Below are 21435 nucleotides of genomic sequence, written 5' to 3'. Positions count from 1 at the left end.
GCTTTCAGATACTATGGTGATAGGGCACACAAGAACCAATATAGAAAAACTTAATGGTGCTGTTCGTATAGCAAGGCTGCTGGTGTAACACAGAAAACAGGAACACTCTTCTTTCGATTGTCCCCTAAGCAGCTTATTTTTCTCACTTTAAAAAAGTCCAGCTTTTTAAGATAATTTGATACACCCGTCTCATCCTTTACACTTTCAGTTCATGCCTTCAAGTATTTTGTAAAAGCATATTCAAGGCTCCTCTGCCCCATTTTCAGGGTAATACACTTCCTTTTGTTTTTCAGAAAAGGTCAAGAAACATCAAACATTTGCGAAAGGATGCAATTATCAGGATAAATTACAATCAGCCAAGTTCATTTTATTTTAGATGGCTGCACTTCAACTGCCTTTGACTCTCTGTTTCATTCTTTTACCTACCATGATCACAAAAATGTAATTGCCTGTAGATTTTGCTCATCATCGTCTCAGAAAAATATATCAATAATAAACCGTAACTGTCGCGGTGGGAACAAGAGTCTAGCATTTATCGGGGGAGCATTGCAACCAGGACTGTCAACATCCATGTTTTATGATGCATGGTGGGAAAATGCACACACATATTTCCCATCATTATAAATCCTAACCTTGCTAATTTCAGTGTCACAATCGGTGCCTTTTCAGATGACTTGTCACACCGTGGAGACTTTCCAAATATTAGGTTTAAGTTAATCTTCATTTGCTCTAGTGGTTGTCTGTGAACTGTTCCGCTTGGATGGCAACTGTATGTCATACGTGGAGTTATTCCACTCAAGGAGCTACTGCCACTAAAGTTCACTCACTGTGTTATTTGTGCCACCAAAAATGTCTCATGCAGTAATGCAACTGAGATAAACTCTGGCCACTCAAAATTACATGGTGATTTTTAAACATAAAACTTTGGCTGAAAAGTGATTACTTACAGGCTAAAGACCCACAGTATTATGGCTCTCTAAACAGAGCATCAACCTTGACTTGGATTTCACTGATGTGATTCTAAGACATAGACCTGATTTTCAGAAGCGTGGTGTGACATTACACTCCATATTCTTTATAGAAAAATGTTTATGTTATGAATATGGAATAACTAAGATATATTTGGTATAGGCTAAGAGTGGTACCAAGGAAGTTCTATGAGAATACTACTACTTAACTAGTACCTGTAAACAGGCTTAGAGCCTTGGCACAGCAGAGAAAGCATAACCAATCTAGATGGCTATGTGGAAGGGGACACTGAGGCACACCGCCTCATGGCATTGGTGGCTAAATGCCAAGACACCTACACTCTAGAAGATATTAATATCTACATTGTGTTAACAATGCTGTACTTTGAAAGACTTTCAGGCAACTTGGAAACAGGCACCCAGCATAGGCGTTGACTTCTGCTCCCGCTGGTAGGTGCTCAACCCCTCTCTGCCCCTGGCCCTGCCCGGACCCCACCCCTTCCATGAGGCCCTGCCCTGACCCGTCCCCTCCCACCCCTGCCATGCCCCCATTCCAACCCCTTCCCCAGAGTCCCCACTCCAACTCCCTGCCTCTATTCTGACTCCTTCCTCAAATCCCCGCCTCCTCCCGAGCTTGGCTGCCGATGGGTGCAGAGCACCCACTAATTTTCCCCCAGAAAATATCTGTGGGTGACACTACAATTTTTGGTAACACTAAGAAATTAGATAACCAAGAACTAAAAAGAATTTTACACACACTGCCCCCGCGTTGTCAGTGACCAACCCTCTGGCAGTAATCTAAGGGGGCGGGGGGGAAGTGTGACGTTACACTCCATATTCTTTATAGAAAAATGCTTATGATATGAATATGGCAAAACTAAGATATATTTTATGCAAGATGGGTCATGTGAGACATCATTGGAAAGGTTATGATTTACTGAATGTGATTATCCAATTTGTATGCATGTATCATTTCTGTATCTAAAGTTAGGAATATTAACTATGTAACAATTACAACTGTGTGCGCACTTGAGAAACACCCACCGGACAGCAGGCCATCTGCCTTGATGGGTCATAAGGAAAAAACAGTAAGACTTTGAAGACACTAATCTCTCTCCTTCCTGAGAAGCATCCTGGGACATTGCTTTGACACTACAAGTTCATGTGGTCATGTCACCTGGTACTAATCACCATCTTAGACTTCTAGTGATTTTCCACTAAAAGGAGGGGATGGTCAAGACTAGGAAACAAAAGGTTCCTGCCTTATGTAAATTCTATTTAAGGCTGGGGAGTAAATTGATCTTGGTTCACTCTTCACTGAATCCCCACCCAGGATGATAGCTGGAAAGATCTGAGAAACAAAGACACAGGGGGACAAGAGTTGAGCTCAGGCTGGAAAAAGGATCTGGTCTGTGAATATGGTGTCTGAAGATTTAAGCTGCAAGCAGGGTAGCTAACTTTCAAGAACTTCTGCAACCTGCCCAAAAGCAATATTTAGGGTGAGAAATTACTTCTTGAAACCAATCTCTTCAAGATCTTAAGCTTAGTATGTGTGTTTTGTTGTATTTGCTTGGTAATCTGCTTTGTTCTGTTTGCTATCCCTTATAATCACTTAAAATCTGTCTTTGGTAGTTAATAAACTTGGTTTTGTTTATTACAAAACCCAGTTTGTGCAATTTATAATGGGGAGGGCGGCAAGAAGTTATACATATCTTGTTATACATATCAAGTTATACATATGAGCTTACGTTCTATAGATTTTTCTTCAGTGCAAGACAATATAATTTTGGGTTTACACCCTAAAGGAGGTGTGCTGGACAATGTCCTAGCTGAGTCTTCCCATACGGAGCTGTTTGCAGACTCTGTGTGATTCTACCGCTGGGGCGTCCCTACTTGTGCGCATGCTGCCAGAGGCCGGAGAGCCTGATTTAGCAAAACGGGGAGAGGGAGTCCAGGCTACTGTAGCTGGTGAGCTCAGCGAGACCTCAGCACATCAGGTGACATCCTGGACGGGGCGTCCAACACGTGGAATCCCTACAACTCCAACGGACATCACTAGGAACCGTACAGCGTCCCCCTCTCTCAGCCATATGTGTATCGGTAAAGAAACTGCAGGAACGAGCCAGCCAGAGACTGAACCCAGCAAGCGTCTGCAGAAAGCACTGCACACAGGGACTGTCACCAGGCTGCTTCCTGCAGTTTTCCCCCTGAACATCCGCTCCCCTGTGCTGACGCGCTGTTTGCTGCATCCCTCCTAACCCTTCCCTTCATTTGTCTCCCCACATAGCTCTTGTTCTCCTAACGTGACCCCACTGAAGCAAACCTCTGGTAGCACCCACGCACAGGTAGGGACACACCAGCTGCAGTAAAATAAAAACCTAAACAAATCATAGAACTAACCTGATGTTTGCAACCCCTGCATTTTCCCCTCTACTTGTGTTTTCAATCCTTTTCTCCTACCCTTTGTGAGTCTTATCTATTTACACTATAAGCTCTCCAGAGCAGGGCTTGTCTTATTCTGTGTTTCTACAGCATCTACCACAATGGAGCTCCATTCTCAGCTGACCCATAGGCACTCCTGTAACAAACATAATTAATAAGAAGAGGAACAGTGGGTACTCAGCATTTCTGAAAATTGGGTCCATACTCTTCATTAAAAAAGTCAAAAAAAGGAAAAAGCAAAGCCTGGTTTTTCCCTGGGTATTTCTGGCTGTTGCATTCTCAAGAGTTCCTTTGATTTATTATCCCAACATGCTATTAAAATAATGAATTATGTGTTGGTACATTACATTTAACACCGTATACACGGAGGCAAGTTACATCTGCTAGCTATTAATCAAATATTCACCAACAAAGGTTGATTAACAGCATTTTACATATTTACAGCAAAGATGAAAAGCATAATAAAGCTCAACTAAAGTTAAAAGGTAATAAATTATTAAACTGCATTTATACACGCACTGATTAGAGCGTGGAATAGATAGAACTGTAGGTAAGGTTTTGTTCATCAGGCAATACCATTTACATATTGACAAAGACAAGGTGTTGGTTGAAAGCTTTTGTATATATAATTTTCTAATAAATTACTTCCAGCTCTGCCTGCTATATACAATGTAACCCAGAAGAAAATGGAACTAACTGGAGTGATGCACATTTCAAGTTAATCAGTCAGTGATGGTGTGTTAGTTTCAAATAAGTTCCCCCAAACCACTATGTGCCTCAGGCCTACATACATCGGGACCTAAATTTTTTAATGTTGTGATTTTCAGTACCATAGGTTTTTGGGGCCAGATTCACAAAGATATTTGGGATCCTAACTGCCATTTAAGTCAATGGGAGTTAGGTGCCTAAATATGGCACCTTTCCAAATGCGGAACACCCACCCTTTGCCCATCTGCCAGCTGGGTAAAGCCTTTAATGAGCCACACTTTTGCTAACGAGATTCGAGATGTTGAATGCCCACCTTAAAGCGGGTTGATTTTCAGGGGGCATGTGGTCAGCGCTTACTGGAACTTAAATAGAGACCTTATGTTGAGCACCCAAAAATAGAGGCATTTTAAACTGTTTCCCCCACCCCACAAGACCTTTAGCTAGAGTGGGGAAACACATCCTTTTTGGAACCTCAAAGATGGCTAGGTTCAAATTTGGGGCGTTTTGGGCTGGGATTTGAATTTTAGCTGAATAGATTTGTACAACGTGAGATGTAACCTCACGACCAGGCCCAGGTATTCTCAAAAAGTCTGAGCCAAGTTTCTGGAGTCTTTGCAAACCCCAGATTCCAACTGAAGTCAATGGGAGTTTTGAATGCACAGGGAATGCAGGATCACACTCTGTTGTTAATTATTGGCAGTTCCTTTAACTAGACTACAGAGAGAACTACTTTTTTTCTAAATTGCCTTTTTATTGATTTTCAGCAAAAGAGTATTACAGAAAACAAACATGGACTATAAATTAGAGATTAAGGATGCAGCACACATATTGTTGAACAAGAGAGAAAAATGTAGCATGTGAATAAACTCTGCCAAAAGAATACAAAGCAGAAAGTAAATAACCAGATGCAAGAATTATATGAGTTCAGAATCTGAGTTCAGTGAGAAGAGATGAAGGTTTGCATTAGAGAAAATTACAGCAAGAGAAAAATTATTAGGGGCCAGATCTCTAGCTGGTGTAAATTAACCTCAGTGGAGCTATGTCCATTTACTCTACCTGAGAATCTGGCCCATATGTATTTGTATTAGGGAGTGGAAATAGATCCATTTATTCTCTATGGAAAAGGATTCCATATGAAAAATCTATCTTGATAGATAGATATCAGTTATTTAACAGCACATTTATAAGGCATTCTACAGAGAGTAATCACTTATCAATCTTTTATATAAAACAAAGGCAGAGATAGAGAGTCTCAGGTTTAATCTACTGTGAGTGGTATTGTCTGGCCAAGAAAGCAATTTATAAAATAGGAGTGCAATTAGACTGACCTTCAACGTTTTGCAATCCACTCTAAAGAAGAACAAATTTGAGAAATGTAGGCAGTATGGAATCTATAGAACTACACATTGCATGTCTCTTACACGTATTCCATTTTTAGAGTCTTATCCACTTGCAATTAAAATCAATGTGAATATTCCATGGCTTTCATGAGATTTGGATCAGGCCCTATTTAATTTTATGGAAATTGGCTGAGGCCCTTAACGGACGTAATTAAAGAAGTTTAAGTTGGTTTGGATGAAATGGAGCTTTTACAAATCTACACTCAAAATTAGAACCACACTGTTGTTTTGGCAGCTTGAAAAGTTGAGTTTAACTATTTTTTTGTGGTTGCTTTTCTTTTTTCCCCCTTTAAAAAAAATTTTTTTTTTGCACTTCACTGCACTTACAGATTCCAATAAGAAGCGAAAGGCCTTAAAAACTCTCTCATGCCATTTCCAGCCTAACCAGAATCAGAAAGTGCCAAAAATCTCCTCAAGAAGAGGTCTATGTGTTGATGTGAAATTTCCAGCCCAGTTATGTAGACTCCAAAGTTTCATGTATCTCAGAAAATCTATGGACTAGTATCTTTGGTTGGCTTATAGAAACAAAACCCCAATTCAATTTTTTTTGCTGGCTTTTTAGTTCACCCATCACTATATCTAATCAATCTATCTATCTATCTAATGTCTGTGAGGAACACATGGTGAGTGTTCTCTTTGAATTTGTACTAAAAGGAAAGACTTACGGCACAAGAGCAGCAGATTGGGGCTGTGGGCACTTCTTGGCCTGATGTAAGTGGAGCAGCTGGATTGCCAAAAGACTGCTTCAGTGGCTTTTGTGATCTCTGTGGATGTGATTAACCCAAAAGCCACTCTCCAGACTAAAGGATAACTCATTATCCACCCTCACATCTCTCCTTAAAACTCTCCTCTGCTGTGAAGCAAGACTGCCATACCATTTTACTCCCTTAATTGGGATATCAATGGAGTGACTGAGCACCAGTCATTAAAGTGCTGAGCAAAACTTCTGTCGTTTACTCTGGACTAAGCCCATCAAAGTTCATGGAACTTTCAGGAGAATCTTGAGTCATTTACAGTTCTGTATGAACGATAGCCGTTTTACCCAGTTTATATAGGAAACATTGTGAAGGCTGGCAGATTTGGCAGAGGCCTGCTTTGAATTCACTTTAAGTCAGAACTCCTGGGGTAAGAATCTACGGGGACCAAGACCACAGAGTTTTGCACAGCTTTATTATTGAAGGCAAAAATCCATTAGATCTTACCATCCCTTCTTTTCCCTGCATGAGAACTTGGAGACCCTCAAATTTCAGTATTCAGATCAAGATTCCAGCCAAACGAGATGTAACAGCCACACAGAGGATATTAATTGTGACTCAGAATACAGCTCAATACTTGGCATGAGACCAGTGCCAGCTTCTGAACAACTCAGAGGCAAGAAGTGATGATAGCTTCCAGCAGGCAGGAAGGTTTCAAATATGTAACTGGAGGGAAAAGAAGGCTAATGGATTTAAATGTCTCATCATTAACAATTAAACACCCTGCTTCTAAGTTTGAACCACGTTTCTTCTCTCCCATCACATTTCGGCAAAGTTGTCAAAGCATGCAGGCAGTCTATGATTTTAACCACATAAGAAAAGTCACAAAGGCGTTTATTTTTCTAGCTGAAGGAGAACAATTTTCATTCATTTTCATTTCACTAATGACATCGCTGGACAATCAGATGGTCAAATGCAATAATAAAGTAAAAGAACAATTAAAATATAATGCCCCTCATTCAAGAATCTCGACACTTGATAGTTTCTTGATTAATCCCCACTGTAGCCCTTCTTTCATAAGTGGGGAAACTGAGCCACAAGGCAGTTAGGTGACTTGCACCAGGTCACATGGAACACCTTTGGCACAGGTGGGTATAGAAGCCATTGGCAAGATTCTCACCCCTTCTGTGGCTTCTGTATGCTGGGCTGAAGGGCTGGAGTGGTCTAAAGAGACCCTAAAATCCCAGTTCCAGCTAGAGGAGGATTCCCTCACAATAGAAACTGAGGAAAACAGCCACAAGCCCTGATGTTGGGAGCCACCATAAAGTCCCCCCCAGAGCCACTTTAGCTCTGCCATACTTCCTGGGCAATGAATCTCAGCTCAGATCTTGCTCCAGATTCCTATTCCTGAGCTTTAAGGCCACTTTTCCTTTCTCTGAATCACTAAGAAGTAGTGCAAATACCCAAGCACTGGGCCCTGGTGTGTGGAAGAGATTATGAGTCCAATAAGGACATTGTGACTGCTACCAATTTCACGTGGAAGATGCTCACATACTGCAGTGATGGGCTGCAGTATAAAACCCTAAGATACACAGATGGCTGGATGGATGAATTAGTGGCTGCTCCATTGGGTAACATACTTATTCATCAGGAGGTCTATATAAGCAGCTGAGGAGGTATATGGAATAGACCAGCATTCAACAGCTCAACAACATGCCCTAGACATCCAGGTTTTGCTCATCTTACTACAATCACACATCTGTCTTTTCCCCCTCTAAGAGGAGGTTCAAAGAAAATTACATGGATAAGCCTCATTTACAGTGATATTTCTCATTCCCCTTCTGCAGCAATGGCTAATTTAGTGCCCTTGTTTAAAACGTGCCAGCTTGACTAGCCCTGGGAACTGAAGTCCTCAAGACAGCTACAGCGTGGTGATGGGTAAGGCCCTACCAAACTCATGGCCATGAAACATGCATGATGGAAATCTGGCCTCCCCCTGTGAAATCTGGTCTTTTGTGTGCTTTTACCCTATACTATACAGATTTCACAGAGGAGACCACTGTTTATCAAATTGGGGGTCCTGACCCACAAGGGAGTTGCTGGGGGGGGTCACAAGGTTATTTTAGGGGGATTGTGGCATTGCCACCCTCACTTCTGTGCTGCCTTCAGAGCTGGGCGGTTGGAGAGCAGCAGCTGTTGGCCAGGCACCCAGCTCTGAAGGCAGGGCCGCATCCAGCAGCAGTGCAGAAGTAAGGTTGGCAACGCCATCCTTACTTCTGTGCTCCTGCTGGTGGCGGCCCTGCCTTCAGAGCTGGGCTCCCGGCCAGCATCGGCTGATCTTCATCTGCCCAGTTTTGAAGGCAGCGCCGCATCCAGCAGCAGTGCAGAAGTAAGGGTAGCAGTAACGCAACCTCCCCCCTAAAATAACCTTGTCACCCCTCCCCCGAACTCCCTTTTGGGTCAGTACCCTACAATTACAACACCGTGAAATTTCAGATTTAAATAACTGAAATCATGAAATCTGTGATTTTTAAAATCCTATAAATGACCAAAATGGATCGTGAATTTGGTAGGGCCCTAGTGATGGGTAGAGGCCAAGCATTCCCCTCTTGCACTGAATTTCTCACTCTTTATCAGTATGAGATATGATTTGTTAATCTGAGTGATTCCAAGGTTTCAATTTAATTTTCGATGGCGGTAAATATAATCTTTGCTCTAGCACTCAAGATTAAGCTAGAAAGGTCACGGCACCATTCATTCTCAATAGTCCACATTCCAACATTTACAACTCAGACTCTTGAGTTATTACATAGAATATTACGGTGTGATTTAGTTCCAATTTGCATCCTAATTTTGGGGTTGGGACCAGGAATATTTATGCCATTAGCCAATTTATTTTGCATTGATTTTAAATATTCTTCCACATGCACCCAATGAAAAATGTGATTGGTATATTTGGAAAATGAAAAAATGTAAATGCTTATATTGAGGGATTGCCATTAAAAAGACTTCAGGCTCTGCACCTTGTGACCTCATTTACAGCTGGATAAAATTATTTATATAACAATATTGCCTTGACATAGACTTTAGAATCACAGAAGGTCAGAAGGACCATTATGATTGTCTACCAAAACTAGGGCCCCGCTGTACTAGGTAATAATCAAATACTTAACGAGGGGCACTCCCTGCCTCGAAGAGCTTCCGAACTAAACAGACAGAGGATGGGATTACAGTGCAAGGTGAAATGACTTGCTCTGGATCACACAGCAAGTCACTGGCGGGGCTGGTAATACAAGTACGATTGCCAGTCAGATGCCCTATCCACTAGACTCCGCTGTCTTTCTTTAAACGAGAAAGTAAAACTACTGTAAAATTTTACCATTCTGAGCTAATGCATTCTATCAGTTACCACCCTGTGGTAGGGGACTGGACTAGATGACCTCTCAAGGTCCCTTCCAGTCCTATGATTCTATGATCCAATATTCAGTAAAGCAGTATTTCCTTAAATACAGTACAAAAAATAATTGACATCTCAGATAGTATGGTAACGGTTAGTAAAGATTAACTTGATCATGGAAACCACTAAATGTAGCAGACAGATGGAAAGATAGACAACAGGTGGACGGGTAGATGTCAAGAGGAGGGGTGACCTAACAACAGAATATTTGGTTCGGAAGCCAGTCCCATTTCTTTTTAATTTAGAGTCGACCAAAAATAGTATTTTGAAATTTTCGACAAACCAAAATGTTGAAAGAAGTTTTGTTTTGTATCCATTAAAACACTTTGGTCAACCCCAAAATGGAACATTTTGTTGTGATTTTAAGGGGGAGAGGGTTAAAATGTTTTAAAATGTTTTTATATAAAATGGAGAGAAATTCCAAAATGAAAAATAGCTTTCCGATATGAAAAGTCAAAATGCTGTTTCAAAAATGCTGAAATGACTCATTTTGTCATTTCTGAAATGTCTTTTTTTTTTATTGAAACAATTTGTCAAAATCAACCTAGTTTCATGAATTATTTTGGTCAACTTGAACCCATATTTTTCATCAACAAAAGGTTTGGCTTGGCAAGTTTTTTACGTAGTATGATCAAGTGTATTACATAGCAAAGCCCATGTTGTAACTAAACAAATGAAATAATCTCCCTTCTACCAGGCCCAGTATTCAATACAGCCAATTACAGTGGTATGTTATGGCATGAAAAATAAACCATAGAAATCAGTAGCATCAACCAAAACCACGCAAATCAATATTTTAACTAGAGAGAGGACAATGCACAGGAAATAATTTATCCAGTGTATCTAGTCTTCATTTCTGAACTGGCATATATTACTGTTCAATGCCCTACTTAAACTCCTCCAACATACGTTTGCTCTTGACTCTATATCCCAGGGTTGACCAAACTTCCTGATCCTCCAAGCCATATACAATAATCCTCAGAAGTTCGAGAGCCAGGCATGCCTGGTGGGGCTCAGGGCTTCAGCCCTGCAGGGTGTGCCTGCCAGGACACAGGGATTCTGCCCCATGGCAGGGTGTGCCTGCTGAAGTCCTGAGCCCCCGCTCCCTGCAGGGCAGAAGCCTCTAACCCCACCACCCTGCCACAGGGCAGAAGCCCTGAGCTTTCCCCATTCCCAGTCTGGCAGGTGGAGATTGGCTGGGACGGGGGGGTGGGGGCACGGGAGGCTCTGCAAGCCACACTTTAAGTGTAAAAGAGCTACAGGTGGCTCGTGAGCCGTGGTTTGGCCACCCCTGCTATATCCTCTAGCTTTGGGATGTCCAATCACACCAAGCTTCTAAAAACATATATATAGTTTAAGGAATGTGTTTAATCTAAATAAATATCCATATTCAAGCTACACAGATTGGTGCTCATTGCAAGTTATTGATGAAATTTTCTAGGAAGTCTAGCTGGGACACTGAATATAACAGAAAATATTCAGTTTGCATACATTTTCAGCATGTTTGGCTATTATATATTAGTGGCATTGCACTAAAATTATAATGACACATTACATTTTAAAATTTAAGTTGGGTTATAGTATCTGTTAAACTTATTAACTTCACTTATACCATTTGTCACTCCTTTTGTATAGCTTTAGTATGGAGTTCTCTTTGACACCTTTGTCTTCAACTTATCAAAAAAATAGGAGCAATTCTGTTTCCTGAAAATATTCAGCTGTCAGTGGTTGAGATAATATTTTTGATCAAACAACTGCTGCCCAATGAGCTGAGGAACAGCTAACTTAATATTCTGGAAGAGGAACATCCTAATAAGTTATAATGTGACATCTCACCTCTTGGGATGAGCAAAAAAGAAAACCAACATGAACAGCTCATTAGTGTCTGTGCTTCTTACAAATGCTGCTCTATAGCTCATTAGTGCTCAGCCTCTTGCTTCTGGTGGTACCTGGAAACATTTCATACCACACTGCAACCTCATTGATTGAAGGCTTTTATGTCAGTGGCTTGAAGAGTGGTCAGTTTGGATGAGCTATTACCAGCAGGAGAGTGAGTTTGTGTGTGTATGGGGGTGGGGGGGATGTGAGAAAACCTGGATTTGTGCAGGAAATAGCCCAACTTGATTGTCATGCACATTGTGTAAAGAGTTGTCACTTTGGATGGGCTATCACCAGCAGGAGAGTGAATTTGTGTGGGGGGGTGGAGGGTGAGAAAACCTGGATTTGTGCTGGAAATGGCCCACCTGATGATCACTTTAGATAAGCTATTACCAGCAGGACAGTGGGGTGGGAGGAGGTATTGGTTCATATTCTCTGTGTATATATAAAGCCTGCTGCAGTTTCCACGATATGCATCTGAGGAAGTGAGCTGTAGCTCACGAAAGCTTATGCTCTAATAAATTGGTTAGTCTCTAAGGTGCCACAAGTACTCCTTTTCTTTTTTTGAAAACCTACTGTTAGGGTGTCTGACAGCAGTCATGATAGGAATGGTTTCTATGCTTTTGACGCTGCAAAACATAAGAAAGACTGGATAAGGAACAGTGGGACAGATTTACAGTTGGTGCAATCTCGAGAGGTTGGCAAACAGAGTCAAACCCTAGAACTGCTGCGCACTTGTAATTCCCATAGGGCTGAAATTACCAACTCGTTTGTAGGTAGTAGAGGCCCTGTCACTACCGATGAAATGTTTTTATTTGTACTCAGCAGCATGCTTTAATTTGAACATTGACACTGTGTTACGTTGCAACATGAAGGTTAAATTTCTGTCCCAGGGAGAAGCAGATACAGAACCAGATAACAAATATTTTCACAAGCCATATTTTATATATAGGGCTTCAGGCCTGCATTTTATTTTATGTATATATATATGTAATATTTTATATATATATGTCAATATATATATGTTATATTCAATGTCCCATTGCCTAGGCTGACCAGATAGACAGCATGAAAATTTGGGACAGGGGATGCAGGATAATATACACCTATATAAGACAAAGTCCCAAATATCTGGTCACCCTACATCTACCGCTGTGCGGTCTCAAAAAAAAAAATCATCCTTACAGTGAGATATCTTAAAAGTGGTGATAAAATATATAAGAAATAATCATACTACTGTGCCCTCATTCAGGCAATCATTTTCCACTCAAGGATCTTAAAGCACTTTATGGACATAAATTAATGAAGCCTCACCATAGCCCATCAGATAGGGAATTATTATCTTCATTTTACACCTGGAAACTAAGGTATAAAGAGGCATGGCTGTTTTATCCAGGCTATATATCTTAGATACTTATATGGGCCCCTTTACTGGTATATCCAAGTATGACAAATATAACAATTTCCTGCAATATCCTGGACAAACCTTATTGAATTAAGTGCAAGCATCTTAGGAACTCACTGTAGTAAAAATGGAAATGGTTGTGTGTTATTGTATGTCACTTCTCTAGGAGACATGACTAATGTAAACCTTGAGAAGTGTTGTGAGCTCCAAAGGACTCTCTTAAACAATGGGCTAAGAGATGAATGAACTGTTAGTTGGGTGGGATTCTGGCTGATTCCCTATTCATGGTCTCTTCACAGACCCAAGTGACCCTCAGATTCCTGAGGGTGTTGTTCTGAGCAAAAGGATTCATGAACTTGTAGCCACAGGAAAACCCTGAGTAAGTTGCAAAGGACAATTCACTGGCCAGACCTTTGTTGGAGTCAGGGGGTGGTCTCTGGTAAGCTCATCAGCATGTGCGTAGGGTTTTTTAAATTGTTTTTAATATGTTTTCTCTGTAACATTTTTACCTCAACATTTAATGTGCTTGCTTAGAAAGATCTGTGTGGTAACTTGTAAGTATGGCAATTACAGTGTTTATTCTCTGAGGAGAAAAGAGTCAAGCAGGCCTGCTTAGGCAGTGAGACTTTATTGGGCAATTCACAGTGTAGGTAGGGAGCTGTGCAGCCTCGAAATACCCCAGTCAGGAGAGAGATAGAGAGATGTAGGCCTCTGCCCCAGAGAGGCAATGGCTGGGGAGCTGGAAGCCTGACAGCAGGTGCCCTAGCTGGACCATACCATGGAACACAGGTGCAGTTGCCCTGAACTGTGACACTGAGCGCCTCAGAGTCCTTAACCTCACAACACCTCAGAGAGGTAAGGAAGTGCTGTTTATCCCCATTTTACAGACAAGCACAGAAAAGCTAAGTGACTTTCCTAAGGTCGCACAGGAAGTCTGTGGAGCAGCAGGAGCTTGGACCCAGGTCTTCTAAGACCTAAGCTAGTTCCCTAACCACTGGGCCATCCTTCTTCCAAGCTCACACGAGGAGTCTGTGAAGCCAAGAGCCGCTGCAAAGAGCTTCACAAAGGAAGCCATTTGAAGTGCCCAAGCAACCAACTTGGATTGGTTTTAAAAAGCCTGCATGCACTGCTGCATATTTCCGATCACCATTACAGGCACATTATTTATTAACTGCCCACGTACGTTGACATCTCTTTTGTTGGACGTGCCCATAACATGTGGCAGAGTCAGTAAAAGAATCAAGAGCTCCTCACACGCAGCCTTGTGCCTGAACAATAAAAACACCCTTGCTCTTTGACAGATACGATTTACCATTATTTCATCACATCTTGTGACAGCATCACTTGATTGTAGTCACTGGCACTGAGCTATTACAACATACCAGCTATTTTGTAGCGATTGTCAAAGCTCTGATCTTAATGCCTGTAGTTTACCTATAGATTGCCATGTGTCAGCCCTCCAAAGCATAAATACAGACCATCCAATGACATTTTGAGAATTGTGCATCAGATTCAGCCCTGGTATAATTCTTAGAGACCAGTGAAATTCTACCAGAGATGGATTTGGTCTGGTGTCTCTTGATTCTGAATATATAATGGAATCAAAGTCTTCGGAGGGATCCCACTGTACATGAAATGGTTGCATTTATCAGCATTCAGATGCCCTATGAAATATTGCCCAGTGTTTTCTCCATTGTAAAAACAAACAAGAAATTCTTTGATAAGACCAGACTGTGTGGGCAGCTGCAAAACCGGCAAAGTGTGAGTTTACTATCATCAGAAATCTAATCTACTCTAAACTTGAGCAATGATTTAGGAATGTATCAGTTTGATACATGCTGATAATGGCTCTTGATTACACTTTCCTGAAAGCAATTAGCTGGACTAGGATGCTCAAAAGCAGACATCACTATTTCTAGCTTTCTAACGGAGAAATAAAAAATGATTATTTTAATACCCCTGATGTGTTCCTAACCATCCTGGACAGATAAGCTATTGCTGGGTTGGTGGTGACATTTTCCCCCAAGATCAGGTTACATTTACCGTAAATAGAACAGCAGTTCCCAGTTGTCATTATTTAAAATTGCAGTTTCCAGCAATAGCAGTTGCATGCCTGCTCCTCTAAAAATACTTGTAAGATCTGTCACTAAGTAACACTCACAGAAAACCTGATTTTCATTTGCACTAAGGCCCTTTTACTTTGTTTAATTGTCATTAAGGCTCACTGTTCTATTTTAATAAAGTTTTCTTCAAGTGCTGAAAAGCTAGGAAATAAGTAACTGAGGTCAACCCTCACATTTCTGTTTCTGGATCTACACCAATACAAAACGTATCAATTCCAAACTGTTACTATTTTTTTTCCACAACACATAGTTAACATCCAAGGCTTCAAAAACTACCATAAATCATAACGCTGATATGCATGAATGAAGGACACATGTTAATGGTGTATATGTCCTCTTTTAAGGTATGCTTTTGGTTTGGCTTTCTTCAAAAAGCACGATCACATCTCATCTTCTTGAATAAACTACCCTATAGCCTTAATTCCAACACACATCTAAGAGACATATGTTAAAAATATAATTCCTTCTTTAAAATATGAGGTTTTCCTTTTGTGTTTTTCAGCGAAAAAGAGACCAATGTTTACCATATGTCTCCTTCTTGTATTTTTGTTGAGTTAAGGCTCTATGGTACTTTAGACAAGAAGGAGACATATGTTAAGAGCTGTTCTCATTTCCATATTCAGAAAAATAAAAATAAATAAATAGGACTTGATCCAATTCTCACTGAAATCAAAAGCAAGATTCACATTGATTTCAACGGGAGTTGAATCAGTCCCATAACATTCATGAATTTATTTACTAATTTCCTTTAATAAAGGTTAGGCAGAATGGTTGATTTTTTACACTATCAGAAATAAAGAGACAAATATAGAGGCATCAGACAAAGATCAAGGAATACAACGGAGCTGAGGCACAATTATCAGGAAGTGTAGATATTATTATAAGAAAAGCTACATCAATTATTTGTTTTAAGTAACTATAAAAATCCATGATCAAAAAAATACTTCCACGAATTACTTAACTAAAATTATAGCTTGCCCTAACGTTTTCATTAACTATTGTTTTGAATGAAACTGTCTTTCCCTGTGACATGACTGTAATTCCTCAGACACTAGTAAAGCCCATAAAACCAGAACACAGAAACAGAACAAGGCAAGTTGCAATATTAGCACTTTCACTGAATAAATACTTGAACCATTGCTTATGGCATCAAACATGCCTCTGGATCCACAATAGGCCATGGTAATTAAATAGTCCCTAAAAGGATCATAGACCATTAAATTCTATTACCTGCCTTTCAAAGAGTCTTTTTACTATGAAATGAAAACCTGTTTGTTATACCTTGGGGTTACCCATCCCTGATCTTGGCGAACCATGTTTATGATAGAGCTGACTAGACAATGGGGATTTGCCCCCTACAGAATTTTTGACATTTTGCTGAAAAATGATTTGGGGGTGGGGAAGGAGAGTTGGCCACTGACAATTCAAACCAAAAATTACCAAAAATTAGGGAGGGCAAATTATCCTGAATCACCAAAACCCTGTTTGTTTTTTTGTTTTGTTTTGGTTTTTTTCAGTTTTCCAATGAAATCTCAAAAGTTTTCCAGAAAAGCAGACGAAAAAAGTGTCGACGAAAATGTTCCCACCAGCCTTTGTTTACAGACATGGAAGTGACAAGGTTAAATATTATCCTAATGTTTCTGAATTAAAAAACAGTCAACATGAAGAAATGCAGATTGTTATGCTACTTTAAGTAACTCTCATATGGAAATTGGGTGCCCTGCAAGGAACCCCTGCCTCGATTTCCCTCTTCTGGAGGACCCTGTAACTCCACACAAGCTTTGCTGGGCTAAGTTATTACAGAAACCCCATAAGCATAATCCAGAAATCCCCAGCACAGTCCAAACACGACATTTAATCTTTCAAGTCCCAACAGCCCATCAACACAGCGGGTACAGCTCAGGCTTCTCTCACTATATTCACCTCTCAGGTACAGGTACAGCTGCGACATGCCTCACCTCAGCCCTTCTAGTCGGGGTGTGCTTCTCTGCCCTGTTTCCTGCTCAGGTATGGTTCTAGTTCTCGCCTGGAGATGTCAGCAGGCTCATCCCTCCATCATTCCCCAGTCTACAGCCCGCTCTGCCCCTCCAGCTTCAGCTCAGAAAGCCAGCAGACATCTCTCCCTTTGTTGCTCTCAGCCTTCAGCCCTCTTGTGGCTCTCCAGCTGGGGGAAGTTTGTAGAGGACACCCCGACTTCCTTCCTGTTTTCACCAGCCTGATCTGGCTCCACCACTCAACCAGGGAAACTCGCACTACTCCCTTCTCTCAATCCAGCTCTGAGCTCACTTTCTGGCGCTCTCAATTCTGGACTCTCTCTTGCCTTTGGGTTCTCTCTCATTTATAACTTTCGGGGCAACCCCGCCATCCTCATTACACCAAACTCAGATGCTCCTGGACTTGAAGAGGAGAGTGGGCCTGATTTCATTTAAGGGGCCAGCTACCTTACTACAGGCTGGTCTGCAAATTAATGTTGACTATGGAAAGGAAACCGTTATCCTTTCTTAAGGTTACAGTGGATGAGTCTGTCCACTCTGTACCAGCAGGAGAGCCAGCCTCCATCATGACTTCCGGAAAGGGGGGCATGGATCAGCATTCACCTCGCACTCCCTGTCAGTACCTGGGTCAACCTGGGGAAGCTAATGATGCAACCAGTGGACCAAATTCAGTGATGAATCCTGGTCACAGGCCACCAGAGTCACCAAAATCTGCCTGAAAGTGCTGATCAGCAAGAGGTCATAACTGTTACTTTTAGCTAGAAGGGTATTTTACCTAGCAGAATATGAGTTTTCTTTGACTGAATTTATAAATCACAGAGTGCTTGGGGAAACAGCCTTCATAAATCTTTTGTAGTGTGGAACCTATTGTGGTGTGGCAAACAGAATGCAATGCAAAGCAAATCAAAGCCCTTATGGGTTGTTTAGGGGATGTGGGTGGGGAATGAATGAGTGGTAATCAGGAAAAAATGGGGGAAAGTAAACGTTACTCCTGTTTTCTTTTACAACCAATGGCTGATTTCTCCTGCTTTTGGTCCTTAAAGACAACTCTATGCGTTACAGATTCCTTTCCTCTGGCTGGAAGTCAGTTACACCTTTCTCACAACTGGCTTTAGTGTTGTAGGAGGTCAATTCAAGAAGACTATGTTAAACTGCCACAGCTGGTTCTTGCTGTCAGTTTCCTCCCCTAATAGCTCATCCTCCATCACCCATGTTTAAAAGGCACTCCTGACACTAGGAAACACCACACCAGTGTCAGATATATTTATAAAAAAAACTGCTAAAGGAATGTTTTTTTCTGTGTTAATTTTTGAATTAAAAATACTTTCCATATAAACCATCACACTTTTCATTGTAGCTAGTTGGCAGCTTCATCTCTCTTAGACCAGGATGGGCACATAAACTAGACTTCATTTTGGAGGAGGGTGCATTTCCTCCCTCAGCTCCCAGGGGCTACACCCTGCAGTTGAACAGGATGAGTCTACCTCCCATGTGTTCCTCCAGGACAGAAGTTGGTCCATCTCAGTTCCAACTAGAGATGGACATAGACTAAGTGCTTTGGGGGCAGGAACTATCTTTTTGTACAGCACCTGACACAACAGGATCTTGGTCCATGGCTGGGGCTCCTAGGCGCTAATGCAAAATAAATAATTAACAAACAAACAAACAAACAACTAAGGCAAAAGAACTGAACCGCCCCAGTTGTGTTCCGTGAGTTGTTCAGTTTTGTTTGTTTTAAGCACTAAAGTTTTGGAGAATTGCATAAGAGGTGCTAGTTTTTTCCCTGTAGTCATTACAAAATGCAAGACCAGCATGGGCTGCACTAAACAATTCACCAGAGAAAGTTAGAAAGGTGGCTGGAAGGGCGTTAGGTAGGGTGAAGCACGGGAAGACGGGGATGATCATGATAAGGTAAGAAAATGCCTTTTTCTTGAATTAACAAAATATTAGTTACAAGCTTCCCAACAAGGCTGTTTCTCTGATTGTTAATTCCCTTTAGGTGGGGTATGTTCTGTTTCCAGGCTTATATCCCCAGCTCTGCTTCTGACTCACTGCGTGTACTAAAGTTGGTCACCAACTCTGAGTTCTGTTTAATAATATTTGTGTAGGTCATGTGGGCACCGAGCAAATCAAGTCACTAATCTCTGTAAAGAGCTTTGAGATCTTCATCTGATGAGTGCTAGAGAAGTCCCAAAGTACAATAACGAATCAAGTTCCTGCATGCCATCAGCGTAAGCTCAGGTGCAACACCAGAGGTATACGAATCTGAGAAAACTAGAATAGAGGTGACCCTCTAGGTTCTGCAAAAGAGCCGTGGTGCTTGCAAACAGAGTGTCTCCTGCTGGCTCATTCCCACATGACATCACCCTGCATGACATTCTCCCTCCTTGTGGGTGAGCAGGCTGTACATTTGGCTGAGATGGAAGCAGAGTGGGAGCACAAAGGGGATAAAAAGGCTGGTGAATCAACAAGGCTGCCTGGAACAAAGCTGATTTTTGAACAGATAAACAGTGAATGTAGGACACATCAAGTGTGCATTAATTGAGAGGTTATTTTCCTGTGATGACTTCTATTCATGTTTACTTTTAAATAAAAGATTTGTTGACAACTTGGGATACACTTCTTTATATTATCGATGCACAAAAGAGAATAAATACATACCCAATGAAACCAAAGCTATTACACAAGAACTCTACGTATCTTTGAGAGATTGTTTTCAAGCTGTAACACTAATAATCCTTCCCATCCCAGCTTCTAGGGCAGTTTCCTGTGAATATTTTTTTTTTTCCAGAAAGACCACAGTATAAAAGTACCTGGACCAACCTCCCCGGTGTAAGCCAGTTGAAATCACTGGAGTTATGACTTTGACCCACCGTCACTCCAGTCTGCATGACAGCAACCTGTCCTTCCACGGAAACCTTTTCCATTTATTTGTGTTCATTTAAACACACACACACACACACACACACCCCCGAGAGCTGGATTATAATTTTGCAATCTGTCCTGTGAGAGAGCAAATTGTGACTCAAAGAACTGTAATTCCTCCCCCTGATTCCCCTTGCTCTGGTGGAAACGTGTTGCTTCACCCTTTTTTGTGGATCATCTTATTCCCCCGTGTGCATCTGGGAAGAGGAGGGGCAAAGCAAGGGGCTCCTCTAACTTCATAACTATATTTCATCTACTTGCTTGCAATGGGGAGTAGCAGGTGACCAGCCCTTGTTCTCTGCTCTCTCCAGAGCCACGTAATGGAAGAAGGCTGCTGCTTACTCCTCTCCCTGATCAAGAAAGAGTTGTTACACTAACTCTTTATGGCTATTTCATTCACACGCACGCACACATTCCCCTCAATAAATTCATTACTTACCTGATACCAAAACCAGCAGCATGAAAGAAAAACAGGAGCAGAGTTTACTCATAGCTGTCTCAGAAAAAGACATGACCAGAGAAAAAGGAAGGGAAATCAATACGCGATTGCTCTTCTCCATCCACTGTGAAAGTGTTGGTGAGCGACATGATTCATCTCTGCTGGTGAAAATTGGATTATAAGTGTTGTTGGAGCAGAAAGGGAATTTTGAAAGGAAAATATGTCCCTATGTTCATGGCTGAGCTGGCTGCTCAGAGATTTTTAATTGTCTATATGGCAGCTTCTGGAATGGAAGAGCAATCCTGCAATGGAACACACAGGTACAAAAGTCACCAACCCCCATACTCTGCTTTCACAGTCACTGAGTTTTCTTTTAATCTCCCACAGGAACCCTTGGGTTGGAACGACCTGGAGTGCAGAATGAAGGAGCGGAATCCAGTCGGATTGCAACACCCATCTTTCTTTTCCAATCGAAAAGGCCTGAGGCAGGCGTTAATAAACATACGGTGCACTTTCCTAGCACCTTTTATCAGGCGATCTCAAAGTGCTTTTCAAACGTTCATAACCTAAGCCCTAATAATCTAAAGCCCCTGGGAGGGAAGTAAATTTAAAACTCTCCTCCTAGGCACATGCCCTAAATCATGTCTAAAACCCCATTTTACAGAGGCTGAAATTGACATGCAGAGAAGTTAAATGACTTGCCTCAGCCTGCTTCATTTCCCTTCTGATAAAAATAATTGTCAGCAGGTCTAAATAGTCAAAGTAATCAATATTTAAAGGGTTGCAGAGCATTATTACAAAGGGGTTTGATTTCATTTCCCTGACACCTCGAGAGGTAACCGGATTTAATAAGGAAACAGCTGAGCCCTTGTGGCTAATTCTAAAGATCTCACAGTGATAAAAGTAACATAGAGACGGGGGACTAATAAAAACAAAAGCAATGAGGTTTTAATCAGCAACAGAAGGATACCAATTGAGTATTAGAAAACATTTTTTGTAGC

General features: G+C 41.3%; 1 long non-coding RNA gene across 1 annotated transcript in view; it reads right to left on the bottom strand.

The window, feature by feature from the left end:
* The window catches only part of LOC311531379, a 274753-nt gene extending 254045 nt beyond the window's left edge, over positions 1-20708 (bottom strand). Inside the window, exon 1 of the long non-coding RNA XR_014714210.1 lies at positions 20435-20708. This is a non-coding gene — a long non-coding RNA (uncharacterized lncRNA). The remainder of the gene's footprint in view (positions 1-20434) is intronic.
* Between the last annotated feature and the right edge of the window lie 727 nt (positions 20709-21435).

This window comes from Lepidochelys olivacea, assembly GCF_965140295.1.
Source record: "Lepidochelys olivacea isolate rLepOli2 genome assembly, chromosome: 15".
NCBI lineage: Eukaryota > Metazoa > Chordata > Testudines > Cheloniidae > Lepidochelys > Lepidochelys olivacea.
The sequence above is the reverse complement of the archived record's forward strand: the minus strand, read 5'-3'. Positions and strand labels throughout refer to the sequence as shown.